The following is a 13,606-nucleotide window of genomic DNA, read 5'->3' as shown; positions in this document are numbered from 1 at the left end:
AGAGCGTAGTCACCCTGTGAGGATTCTGGGTGGGCAGTAGTCTCATTGGGCTGGAGGACTATTGCGCTACCCACACACATTACCCATCGGGGCTGCTCCGGGATATTGGGAAGTGAAGCTTCAGCAGGAGCCTCCGGGTTAGGATCATCGAAGACCATTAGAAAGGCCACCAGGAAGGCCATTATGTCCAGGACGATAGGATCCTGTGTTTCCCATAGGGGGTTGATCCATTCCAAGGCATCACCCGCTAGGTTAGACATAATGAATCCCACCTTAACCCGATCGGTGGGAAAACAAGGAGGGTAGAACTTGAAGTGTAGCATGCATTGCTCCACAAATGCACGACTCTGTCTTGGATCCCCATAGTAACGTGGCGGATCCGCAGGAACGAGAGCTGATAGATCCATCTGGACGGGTGCGTAATTCGCCTGGAACTCAGCTAGAGAAAAAAATATATATATTTATTTTTAATGCACGTATTCGCTGGAAAAAGTCTCAGAGAGCGAAGGCCGTGGGGCTCAACGGGAACCATGGCCTGAGCATGCTGTAATGCACACGCCCGGACTGACTGGAGTGTGCGTGTTTATGTAGTGATTCCACTGTGCCATGAACCGGAGAGTGCCTGGAGGGGCGTAACTAAGTATCTGCCCGATCCGACCAAGGTCGCACGACGGCATACGACGCCAGTGCACCAGGGAGGAACCGAGCAGAGGAACCAGGGTCTACTCCAGGTCAGACTCCGGACACGGCTGTTGACCCACACCGGGGAATACAGGAACAGGCAGACTAGAGCGCAGGCTGGGTAGGGTCCAGTACAGACTGGGAGACAAATTCGAAACCGCAGACGTGGTGGACAGGGCAGAGCAAAGCGAAAACCGCAGACGCGGTGGACAGAGCTGAGCAAAGCGAAAACCGCAGACGCGGTGGACAGAGCTGAGCAAAGCGAAAACCGCAGACGCGGTGGACAGAGCTGAGCAAAGCGAAAACCGCAGACGCGGTGGACAGAGCTGAGCAAAGCGAAAACCGCAGACGCGGTGGACAGAGCTGAGCAAAGCGAAAACCGCAGACGCGGTGGACAGAGCTGAGCAAAGCGAAAACCGCAGACGCGGTGGACAGAGCTGAGCAAAGCAAAAACCGCAGACGCGGTGGACAGAGCTGAGCAAAGCGAAAACCGCAGACGTGGTGGACAGAGCTGAGCAAAGCAAAAACCGTAGATGCGGTGGACAGAGCTGAGCAAAGCGAAAACCGCAGACGCGGTGGACAGAGCTGAGCAAAGCGAAATCTGCAGACGCGGTGGACAGAGCTGAGCAAAGCGAAAACCGCAGACGCGGTGGACAGAGCTGAGCAAAGCGAAAACCGCAGACGCGGTGGACAGAGCTGAGCAAAGCGAAAACCGCAGACGCGGTGGACAGAGCTGAGCAAAGCGAAAACCGCAGACGCGGTGGACAGAGCTGAGCAAAGCGAAAACCGCAGACACGGTGGACAGAGCTGAGCAAAGCGAAAACCGCAGACGCGGTGGACAGAGCTGAGCAAAGCGAGAACCGCAGACGCGGTGGACAGAGCTGAGCAAAGCGAAAACCGCAGACGCGGTGGACAGAGCTGAGCAAAGCAAAAACCGTAGATGCGGTGGACAGAGCTGAGCAAAGCGAAAACCGCAGACGCGGTGGACAGAGCTGAGCAAAGCGAAATCTGCAGACGCGGTGGACAGAGCTGAGCAAAGCGAAAACCGCAGACGCGGTGGACAGAGCTGAGCAAAGCGAAAACCGCAGACGCGGTGGACAGAGCTGAGCAAAGCGAAACCGCAGACGCGGTGGGGACAGGGCTCTATTCACACGGAACAGACTAGAAGGGAAAGGCAGAACCAGATACCCACAGGGTACTTGCAGAGAAGTAGCGAGTGGACCACAAACTCACAAACGGAATTACAGTGACAACGAGCAGGAGTTCGGTACGAGTTCAGACTCTGCAGAAAAAGGGAAAGTACGGACATAGAGAAAAACAAAACAGGCTAGGAGAGTATACAGACAAGAACAGATACAGCAGCAAGATACAGAAGCGGGTCTAGGTAAGCTGCCCCTAGAAGGCAGAACGAACAGGCAGGAGCGAGTTCACACAGGCCTGGAAATACAGCCTCCAGGATAGGCAGAAGACAAAAGGCTAGAAGATAATACAGACAGGACACAGTTCAGACATGGGAACTGATACCGAAGGCAGGAAACATAAACGGGACCTGGCATATCAGTCACCAAAGGCCAACTGACAGAACACAATGCTCAGGCAGGGATTCATTGGAGCAGCTGGGTTAAATACCAGATGACAGACAGCAATAGGCTGAGGACGCACAAGGGGTGTGCCTGCAGCAGGTACAAAAACCAGGAAGCGATCGGGCGCCGCCCTTAACCAGCAGACACAGAGGCAAACAGACAGCATGGAGGGAAGCCAGGCTAGCAGACTGGACTGAAGATCAAGTGCGCGCTCCTGCACAGTGGGAGATGGACCACTATGCAAGGACGCCGCCAGGTATGTTACAGGCAGAATTATACTAGTTATATTCTTACCCATAGGAGCAGTATTATAGTAGTTATATTCTTGTACATAGGGGCAGTATTATAGTAGTTATATTCTTACACATAGGAGCAGTATTATAGTAGTTATATTCTTGTACATAGGGGCAGTAATATAGTAGATACATTCTTGTACATAGGGGCAGTATTATAGTAGTTATATTCTTGTACATAGGGGCAGTATTATAGTAGTTATATTCTTGTACATAGGGGCAGTATTATAGCAGTTATATTCTTTTACACAGGGGCAGTATTATAGCAGTTATATTCTGGTACATAGGAGCAGTATTATAGTAGTTATATTCTGGTACATAGGGGCAGTATTATAGTAGTTATATTCTTACACATAGGAGCAGTATTATAGTAGTTATATTCTTGTACATAGGGGCAGTATTATTGCAGTTATATTCTTGTACATAGGGGCAGTATTATAGTAGTTATATTCTTGTACATAGGAGCAGTATTATAGTAGTTATATTCTTGTACATAGGGGCAGTATTATAGTAGTTATATTCTTTTACATAGGGGCAGTATTATAGCAGTTATATTCTTGCACATAGGAGCAGTATTATAGTAGTTATATTCTGGTACATAGGGGCAGTATTATAGTAGTTATATTCTTGCACATAGGAGCAGTATTATAGTAGTTATATTCCTGTACATAGAGGCAGTATTATAGTAGTTATATTCTTGAACATAGAGGCAGTATTATAGTAGTTATATTCTTGTACATAGGAGCAGTATTATAGTAGTTATATTCTTATACTTAGGGGCAGTATTATAGTAGTTATATTCTTGCACTTAGGAGCAGTATTATAGTAGTTATATTCTTGTTTATAGGGGCAGTATTATAGTAGTTATATTCTTGTACATAGGGGCAGTATTATAGTAGATATATTCGTGTACATAGGGGCAGTATTATAGTAGTTATATTCTTGCACATAGGAACAGTATTATAGTAGTTATATTCTTGCACATAGGAGCAGTATTATAGTAGTTATATTCTTGTACATAGAGGCAGTATTATAGTAGTTATATTCTTGTACATAGGGGCAGTATTATAGTAGTTATATTCTTGTACATAGGGGCAGTATTATAGTAGTTATATTCTTGTACATAGGGGCAGTATTATAGCAGTTATATTCTTTTACACAGGGGCAGTATTATAGCAGTTATATTCTGGTACATAGGAGCAGTATTATAGTAGTTATATTCTGGTACATAGGGGCAGTATTATAGTAGTTATATTCTTACACATAGGAGCAGTATTATAGTAGTTATATTCTTGTACATAGGGGCAGTATTATTGCAGTTATATTCTTGTACATAGGGGCAGTATTATAGTAGTTATATTCTTGTACATAGGAGCAGTATTATAGTAGTTATATTCTTGTACATAGGGGCAGTATTATAGTAGTTATATTCTTTTACATAGGGGCAGTATTATAGCAGTTATATTCTTGCACATAGGAGCAGTATTATAGTAGTTATATTCTGGTACATAGGGGCAGTATTATAGTAGTTATATTCTTGCACATAGGAGCAGTATTATAGTAGTTATATTCCTGTACATAGAGGCAGTATTATAGTAGTTATATTCTTGAACATAGAGGCAGTATTATAGTAGTTATATTCTTGTACATAGGAGCAGTATTATAGTAGTTATATTCTTATACTTAGGGGCAGTATTATAGTAGTTATATTCTTGCACTTAGGAGCAGTATTATAGTAGTTATATTCTTGTTTATAGGGGCAGTATTATAGTAGTTATATTCTTGTACATAGGGGCAGTATTATAGTAGATATATTCGTGTACATAGGGGCAGTATTATAGTAGTTATATTCTTGCACATAGGAACAGTATTATAGTAGTTATATTCTTGCACATAGGAGCAGTATTATAGTAGTTATATTCTTGTACATAGAGGCAGTATTATAGTAGTTATATTCTTGTACATAGGGGCAGTATTATAGTAGTTATATTCTTGTACATAGGAGCAGTATTATAGTAGTTATATTCTTGTACGTAGGGGCAGTATTTGTTAGAACTCTCCTGTTAGGTTTTTTGAGTTTGCTGGTCACTTGACCATTTTTGCCTATTTAATCCGGCTCCGCCCTCCTTGCCTTGCTGGACTTCATTGTATTTACTACTCTTGAGCTAGCTTGGTGCTCTGTTGCCGTTCTCTGTTAGTTTTGCTAGGTCTTCTGACCTCTATGCTTATTGTTGTGTGTTTGTCTTTGACTGCTACTTTTTCTGCTAGGAGGTGTCCAACTTATCCCAGTCCCTTGTTCTTGTAGGGATACCTCCCTCACATCTATAGGTCTTCGTGCAGACTAGCCGAGGACTTTAGCGGGTCTGATCGCAGGATCAGGTTCCCCGTTACATCGTAGGGATCTAGTTTAGTTCTATTGTAGGGACAGATCTCCTGTCTCCTGTGGCTGTTGGATTTTTTTTTGTAAAAAAGAAAGATGGCTGTTTACGTCCTTGTCTGGACTTTCGTGAGATTAATAAAATTACTGTACGCAATCCTTACCCACTGCCATTGATTCCTGATTTATTTAACCAGTTAGTGGGGGCCAAGTGGTTCTCTAAAATTGATCTCCGGGGGGCATACAATTTGTTGCGCATGAAAGAGGGTGATGAATGGAAGACTGCTTTTAACACTCCTGTGGGTCATTTTGAGAATCTGGTTATGCCTTTTGGTCTTACCAATGCTCCAGCATTTTTTCAGAATCTTATTAATGACATCCTTAGACCTTTAATCGGCAAAAATGTGGTTGTGTATTTGGATGACATTCTGATTTATTCGCCTGATCTGGAGTCTCATTGGCGGAGCGTACGTGAGGTATTACAATTATTAATGGACAATTCGCTTTTCGCTAAGCTGGAGAAATGTGAGTTCGCTGTACAGAGAATTAGTTTTTTGGGCTACATTATCTCCAGTGAAGGTTTTGAGATGGACCCGGTTAAAGTTCAGGCTGTGCAGGAATGGCCTAGGCCTATTGGTTTGAAATCGATACAGAGGTTTTTGGGTTTCGCCAATTATTACAGAAAATTCATAAAAAAAATTTCTATTATTGTCAAACCGCTGACCGATCTCACCAGGAAAGGTGCTGATGCTGTTCAGTGGACTTCTGAGGCCATTGAAGCTTTTGTGTTTCTAAAGGAGAGGTTCAGCTCTCCTCCCATCCTTATGCAGCCTGATGTGACTAAGCCGTTTTTGGTTGAGGTTGATGCTTCTTCGGTGGGGGTCGGTGCGGTGTTGTCTCAGGAAAACAAGGATGGAGTACATCCCTGTGCCTTTTTTTCAAAGAAATTTTCTGAGACTGAACTTAATTACGATATTGGTAATCGGGAATTGCTGGCGATTAAACTCGCATTTGAACACTGGCGTCACCTCTTGGAAGGTGCTGAATTTCCCATTCAGGTTTTCACTGATCATAAAAATCTGATCTATCTTGATGCTGCCAAGCGCTTGAATGCCCGTCAGGCTAGGTGGGCACTGTTTTTCTCGCGGTTTAATTTTTCCGTTACTTACATCCCAGGTACTAAGAATGTTAAAGCGGATGCTTTGTCTCGCAGCTTTTCTCCCATGGTCGGTGTTGAGGAGGAAGAGGAGACCATTTTACAAGAAGGTGTTGTGATTGCTGCTTTGGACTCCGTTTTGGAGGATGAGATTCTTAAAGCTCAGGAGAATGCCCCATCTAACACTCCCCATGGGAGGTTGTTTGTGCCTAGTACCTTTAGGAGAGATTTGTTTGTTGAGTGTCACGAGTCTCGGTTGGCAGGTCATCCAGGAATTTATGAGACCAAGAGACTTGTGGGTCGCAGTTTTTGGTGGCCTGGATGGCAGAAGGAGGTCATTAAGTGGGTGCGCCAATGTACTGTGTGTGCAAGATCCAAGTCTTCGCATGCTCCTGCTGCGGGGTTGCTTTGCCCTCTGGAGGTCCCTAGTGCACCTTGGACACATCTGGCTATGGACTTTATTACTGACCTTCCCCCCTCTGAAGGTTTCACGGTCATCTGGGTGGTCGTGGACCGTTTTAGCAAGATGTGTCACTTGGTTCCCTTCATCAAACTGCCCTGCGCTAAGACACTCGCTAAGGCCTTTGTCAAGGAAATTGTCAGACTACATGGTGTTCCTACTGACATTGTTTCTGATAGGGGACCTCAGTTCGTGGCTCGTTTTTGGCGTGCCTTTTGTGACAGGTTGGGAGTTCATTTGTCGTTTTCATCCGGATATCATCCTGAGTCTAATGGCCAGACAGAAAGGAAGTACCAGGATGTTGAGCAGTTCTTGCATTGTTTTGTGACAGACAATCAAGAGGGGTGGTCTGAGTTTCTGCCACTTGCTGAATTTGTTCTTAACAACCATACATCCTCTTCTGCTGGGTGTTCGCCTTTTTTTTGTTGTTCTGGGAGGCATCCGTCTTTTGGGTCATTCTCCAAATTGGTTTCGGCTGTGCCTGAGGAGGAGAGTTTTTCCGGTGATTTGGAGAGAGTTTGGACGGATGTGCGTGGTAATCTTCAGGAGGCTAACAAAAAATCTAAGAGGTACTTTGATAGGAAACGACAAGAGGTTTTGTTTGCTGTTGGTGACATGGTTTGGTTGTCCTCTAAGAATCTGCGATTGAGGATTCCTTCTAAAAAATTGGGTCCCAAGTTCGTAGGGCCTTTTAAGGTGCTTCAGATAGTTAACCAATCTGCTGTTAGGTTGGAGGTTCCTACGTCCTGGAAGATTAACCCGGTGTTTCATGTTTCTCTATTGAAAAAAGCTGATGTGTCGGATGGTGACGCCTCTGCCACTGTTCCTCTGGTGGTGGAGGACGGGGAATATGAAATTTCCCGCATCCTAAATTCTAGACGGTATAGAGGGAGTTTGCAGTATCTCGTCGCTTGGAAGGGTTTCGGACCTGAGGATAACTCATGGGTGAGGGCGGATGATGTTTCTGCTTCCAGACTTGTCAGAGCGTTTCACAGGAGGTTTCCTGGTAAGCCTGGGCCTAGGGGATCCGGAGGATCCTCTTAGAAGAGGGGGTACTGTTAGAACTCTCCTGTTAGGTTTTTTTGAGTTTGCTGGTCACATGACCATTTTTGCCTATTTAATCCGGCTCCGCCCTCCTTGCCTTGCTGGACTTCATTGTATTTACTACTTTTGAGCTAGCTTGGTGCTCTGTTGCCGTTCTCTGTTAGTTTTGCTAGGTCTTCTGACCTCTATGCTTTTTGTTGTGTGTTTGTCTTTGACTGCTACTATTTCTGCTAGGAGGTGTCCAACTTATCCCAGTCCCTAGTTCTTGTAGGGATACCTCCCTCACATCTATAGGTCTTCGTACAGACTAGCCGAGGACTTTAGCGGGTCTGATCGCAGGATCAGGTTCCCCGTTACATCGTAGGGATCTAGTTTAGTTCTATTGTAGGGACAGATCTCCTGTCTTTCCTTAGTCTCTGTAGCAGATCATAACAGTATTATAGTAGTTATATTCTGGTACAAAGGAGCAGTATTATAGTAGTTATATTCTTGTTTATAGGGGGCAGTATTATAGTAGTTATATTCTTGTTCATAGAGGCAGTATTATAGTAGTTATATTCTTGTACAAAGGGGGCAGTATTATAGCAGTTATATTCTTGTACATAGGGGCAGTATTATAGTAGTTATATTCTTGTACACAGGGGGCGATATTATAGTAGTTATATTCTTGTACATAGGGGGCAGTATTATAGTAGTTATATTCTTGTACATAGGGGCAGTGTTACAGTAGTTATATTCTTGTACATAGAGGCAATATTATAGTAGTTATATTCTTGTACATAAGGGGCAGTATTATAGTAGTTATATTCATGTACATAGGGGGCAGTATTATAGTAGTTATATTCTTGTATATAGGGAGCAGTGTTATAGTAGTTATATTCTTGTACATAGGGGCAGTATTATAGTAGTAATATTCTTGTATATAGGAGGCAGTATTATAGTAGCTATATTCTTGTAAATAGGAGCGGTACTATAGTAGTTATATTCTTGTACATAGGGGGCAGTATTACAGTAGTTATATTCTTCTACATAGGGGGCAGTATTATAGTAGTTATATTCTTGTACATAGGGGAAGTATTACAGCAGTTATATTCCTGTACATAGGGGCAGTATTGGTGTAGTTATATTCTTGTACATAGGAGCAGTATTACAGTAGTTATATTCTTGTACATAGGGGGCAGTATTATAGTAGTTATATTCTTGTACATAGGGGGCAGTATTATAGTAGTTATATTCTTGTACATAAGAGCAGTATTATAGTAGTTATATTTTTGTAAATAGGAGCAGTATTATAGAAGTTATATTCTTGTACATAGGGGCAGTATTATAGTAGTTATATTCTTGTACATGGGGGGCAGTAATATAGTAGTTATATTCTTGTACACAGGGGGCAGTATTACAGTAGTTATATTCTTGTGCATAGGGAGCAGTATTATAGTAGTTATATTCTTGTACATAGGAGCAGTATTATAGTAGTTATATTCTTGCACTTAGGGGGCAGTATTATAGTAGTTATATTCTTGTACACAGGGGGCAGTATTACAGTAGTTATATTCTTGTACATAGGGGGCAGTATTATAGTAGTTATATTCTTGTACATATGGGCAGTTTTATAGTAGTGATGCTCCTGTACATAGGGGCAGTATTATATTAGTTATATTCTTGTACATAGGAGCAGTATTATAGTAGTTATATTCTTGTACATAGGAGCAGTATTATAGTAGTTATATTCCTGTACATAGGGGCAGTATTATAGTAGTTATATTCTTGTACATAGGAGCAGTATTATAGTAGTTATATTCTTGTACATAGGGGGCAGTATTATAGTAGTTATATTCTTGTACATAGGAGCAGTATTATAGTAGTTATATTCCTGTACATAGGGGCAGTATTATAGTAGTTATATTTTTGTAAATAGGGGCAGTATTATAGTAGTTATATTATTGTACATAGTAGCAGTATTATAGTAGTTATATCCCTGTACATAGGAGCAGTATTATAGTAGTTATATTCTTGTACATAGGAGCAGTATTATAGTAGTTATATTCTTGTACATAGGAGCAGTATTACAGTAGTTATATTCTTGTACATAGAAGCAGTATTATAGTAGTTATATTCTTGTACATAGGGGCAGTATTATAGTAGTTATATTCTTGTACATAGGGGGCAGTGTTATATTAGTTATATTCTTGTACATAGGGGGCAGTATTATAGTAGTTATATTCTTGTACATAGGGGGCAGTATTATAGTAGCTATATTCTTGTACATAGGGGCAGTATTATAGTAGTTATATTCTTGTACATAGGAGCAGTATTATAGTAGTTATATTCTTGTACATAGGAGCAGTATTATAGTAGTTATATTCTTGTACATAGGGGGCAGTGTTATAGTAGTTATATTCTTGTACATAGGAGCGGTATTATAGTAATTATATTCTTGTACACAGGAGCAGTATTATAGTGGTTATATTCTTGTACATAGGGGGCAGTATTATAGCAGTTATATTCCTGTACATAGGTGGCAGTATTATAGCAGTTATACTATAGCAGGTGGTGCAGACATGGTAAATATATTATTTTTTAGAGCAGAGCAGAAGCTTGTTAGGTGACAGAGTGAAATATAGTGAAAGCAGTTGCCGTTTCTCCTATTCACCTTGACAGTTCACACAAAGTGCAGGGCTGAGCAGGGGGGCGATAAAGAGCAGAAGAGAAATCTCCTTCCACATAAAGAGAATATGAAATCTGTGCTCCAGCCGGGGGCATGGTAGAATTGACATTCATAGAGAAACACATCATATAGTGAAATCTATTTCCTGTAAAACTGATTTATTTTGTAATTTAGTAAAGATTTTTGCGACACTGATATCCAGCTGGAATTGCGCTTTAATAGGGGGATGCGGTGTAATCCCACATAGGGGCAGGTTGGCAGATTACATGTAACATCCTCACAGATTAACATGGTGGAAACTTAAACAGATTTTTGCAGTGTCCTCTTAATAATTGAACATGTGAGTGAGGCGCAAGACGAGGAGGTGACGATCTGCAGCGGGACGTAAAATCCAGACGTTTTAGCCGCATCCAGAACTTTACGAGCAAAATATTTTTTTTCAAAAACCTAAATGAATATTTTACACGACATAAACAAAATTGCCGTAGCCCTGCATGAATATTTCAGTGGTGGGTGCACGTTCCCAGCCAGCGGAACATCAATACTATCACTTCTCATTTGCAATGAATATGTATTATGTGCCCATCAGATGTATAATTGAACAATCTGACTCGCCGTGACCCTGAAAAATGCAGGTTAAATAGTTATTACGGAATATTTTATTACAAGCCACTTCTCCACAGAGTCGTGGAGGTGAATGGGGTCCGAGATTCGCGTCGTCCATGGAATGAGGTTGGAAACTGGTACACAAAGAAAAGTTGGAAATTTATAGCAAACATTGCGGGGAAAGAAATTGTTTGAGCTTTTTATCAAAGCTGGAATTATCTATCTGGCTGCCGGAAGCCCTCGAGCGGCACCACTGGAGGTAAAACCAGGCGAGACCCTATCTTATTTCACAGGGTTATTTCCATTAAAGTATAAAAAAAAATAGTAAATATGAATCATTTTGTATCTAAGTTGGTAAAGGGGTTCTCCGCTTTAGATCTCTCTTTACTAGAAAAGTTCCACAAACTTCAGGGATCGGCTGCAATCTGCAGGAAGTCTGGAAGCAAGTGTTCAATTCTTCTGCAGCGCCCCCAGAGGGCAAAAGGATAATTACACAGTTCTCAATGAATTGTCCCAAATTGTATCCCAGATGTTATTTCTGAATCTAAATTGTTGGCTAAAACTAATTTCATTTATGACTAAAGTTTGGATGGATTTGTAGATAGTTTTATTTAAAGATAGATATCCAGACATGAAATCAAAGCAGCACTGGTATAAACAGCAAAGAGAAATACATAATTGTGCTCAATTGGAAAAAAAAAAAGTATCACACAAGAGAAAAGGAGGCAGCACTCCAGCTCTGCTTATAGAGTAAAGCTATGTTCACATGCAGCATTTTTTTTGCAGCTTTTTTTCAATGCAAATTAAAAGCTGCTTTTTTCAGTACCAGCAAAAACTAAGATTTCAGAAATCTCCTGCAACACACTTGGCTTTATTTTCCTGACTGAATTTGAGAACTGCAGCACTTTATAAATCTGCAGCAGTCAATTCTTTCAGCGTTTTTGCAGCATATTTTCATCCATAGAAAACAATGGGAACTTAAAAAGACGCTGCAAAAAAACTTCACTTATTCCTTAGGATCTTGGCAATATCTACTTAGCGACATGAGCTTCTCTACCTTCTCTTCAGAGATGTGATCCTCATACATTTCTATAGTGACGGTTTTACATGCATAGAGTCCTTACATATCTTATTAGATCAGAATTATTCAGCTTTAGCGACACTCAGGTAAAGACTCAGGAGGGTCGAAACTTCTTTATATTATCTCTTGCCTGAAGCTCTTATACGTCTATTCACATGCACTAATGTGCGATATCTGCTGCATCATTGAACCTGAATTACAAGGTGTGCAGTGAAGGTGATTCCATGGACTTCAATAGGCAGCTTTAATCTGATCTACCGGAGAGCTGGCAGTCTGCATTGTTTTGCCCAAGGGTGAATCTAGCAGTTGATGGTTGAATTCAGGAGGTGGCTGGGGATTAGAAGTGGCTCATAGGTGGAGAAAGAAGAAGATATCACTGATCAGATATATTACAAACTTTCTTATATTTACTTGTACTATTAATTTACATGAAGATTGTTGAAACAACGCTGACTGTTTGAAGTATCGCGCCTCCTGTGCAAAAATGTTCAAAGCCCCCGAATAAATTTATCCTGCTCATGAACTGCTGTTTTGCAATAATTGTCTCTGATGGGGAAGTCACAAACCCCATGATGTGTGCATTCAATTGTCTCGGTCTGCATCCATTGTTTAAGGTATATCCTGTATTCATATGGCATCCAGTGCTTAGGGTGTATCCTGTACTCATATGGCATCCAGTGCTTAAGGTGTATCCTGTGTTCATATGGCATCCAGTGCTTAGGGTGTATCCTGTACTCATATGGCATCCAGTGCTTAGGGTGTATCCTGTACATATATGGCATCCAGTACTTAGGGTGTATCCTGTACTCATATGGCATCCAGTGCTTAGGGTGTATCCTGTATTCATATGGCATCCAGTGCTTAGGGTGTATCCTGTACTCATATGGCATCCAGTGCTTAAGGTGTATCCTGTGTTCATATGGCATCCAGTGCTTAGGGTGTATCCTGTACTCATATGGCATCCAGTGCTTAGGGTGTATCCTGTACATATATGGCATCCAGTACTTAGGGTGTATCCTGTACTCATATGGCATCCAGTGCTTAGGGTGTATCCTGTACTCATATGGCATCCAGTGCTTAGGGTGTATCCTGTACTCATATGGCATCCAGTGCTTAAGGTGTATCCTGTGTTCATATGGCATCCAGTGCTTAGGGTGTATCCTGTACTCATATGGGATCCAGTGCTTAGGGTGTATCCTGTACTCATATGGCATCCAGTGCTCAGGGTGTATCCTGTACTCATATGGCATCCAGTGCTTAGGGTGTATCCTGTACTGATATGGCATCCAGTGCTTAGGGTGTATCCTGTACTCATATGGCATCCAGTGCTTAGGGTGTATCCTGTACTCATATGGCATCCAGTGCTTAGGGTGTATCCTGTACTCATATGGCATCCAGTGCTTAAGGTGTATCCTGTGTTCATATGGCATCCAGTGCTTAGGGTGTATCCTGTACTCATATGGCATCCAGTGCTTAAGGTGTATCCTGTGTTCATATGGCATCCAGTGCTTAGGGTGTATCCTGTACTCATATGGCATCCAGTGCTTAGGGTGTATCCTGTACTCATATGGCATCCAGTGCTTAGGGTGTATCCTGTACTCATATGGCATCCAGTGCTTAAGGTGTATCCTGTGTTCATATGGCATCCAGTGCTTAG

This window comes from Phyllobates terribilis, unplaced genomic scaffold (assembly GCF_046119375.1).
Source record: "Phyllobates terribilis strain yellow unplaced genomic scaffold, ASM4611937v1 Scaffold_8__6_contigs__length_399053987, whole genome shotgun sequence".
Lineage (NCBI taxonomy): Eukaryota > Metazoa > Chordata > Amphibia > Anura > Dendrobatidae > Phyllobates > Phyllobates terribilis.
This window is presented reverse-complemented; position numbering follows the sequence as displayed.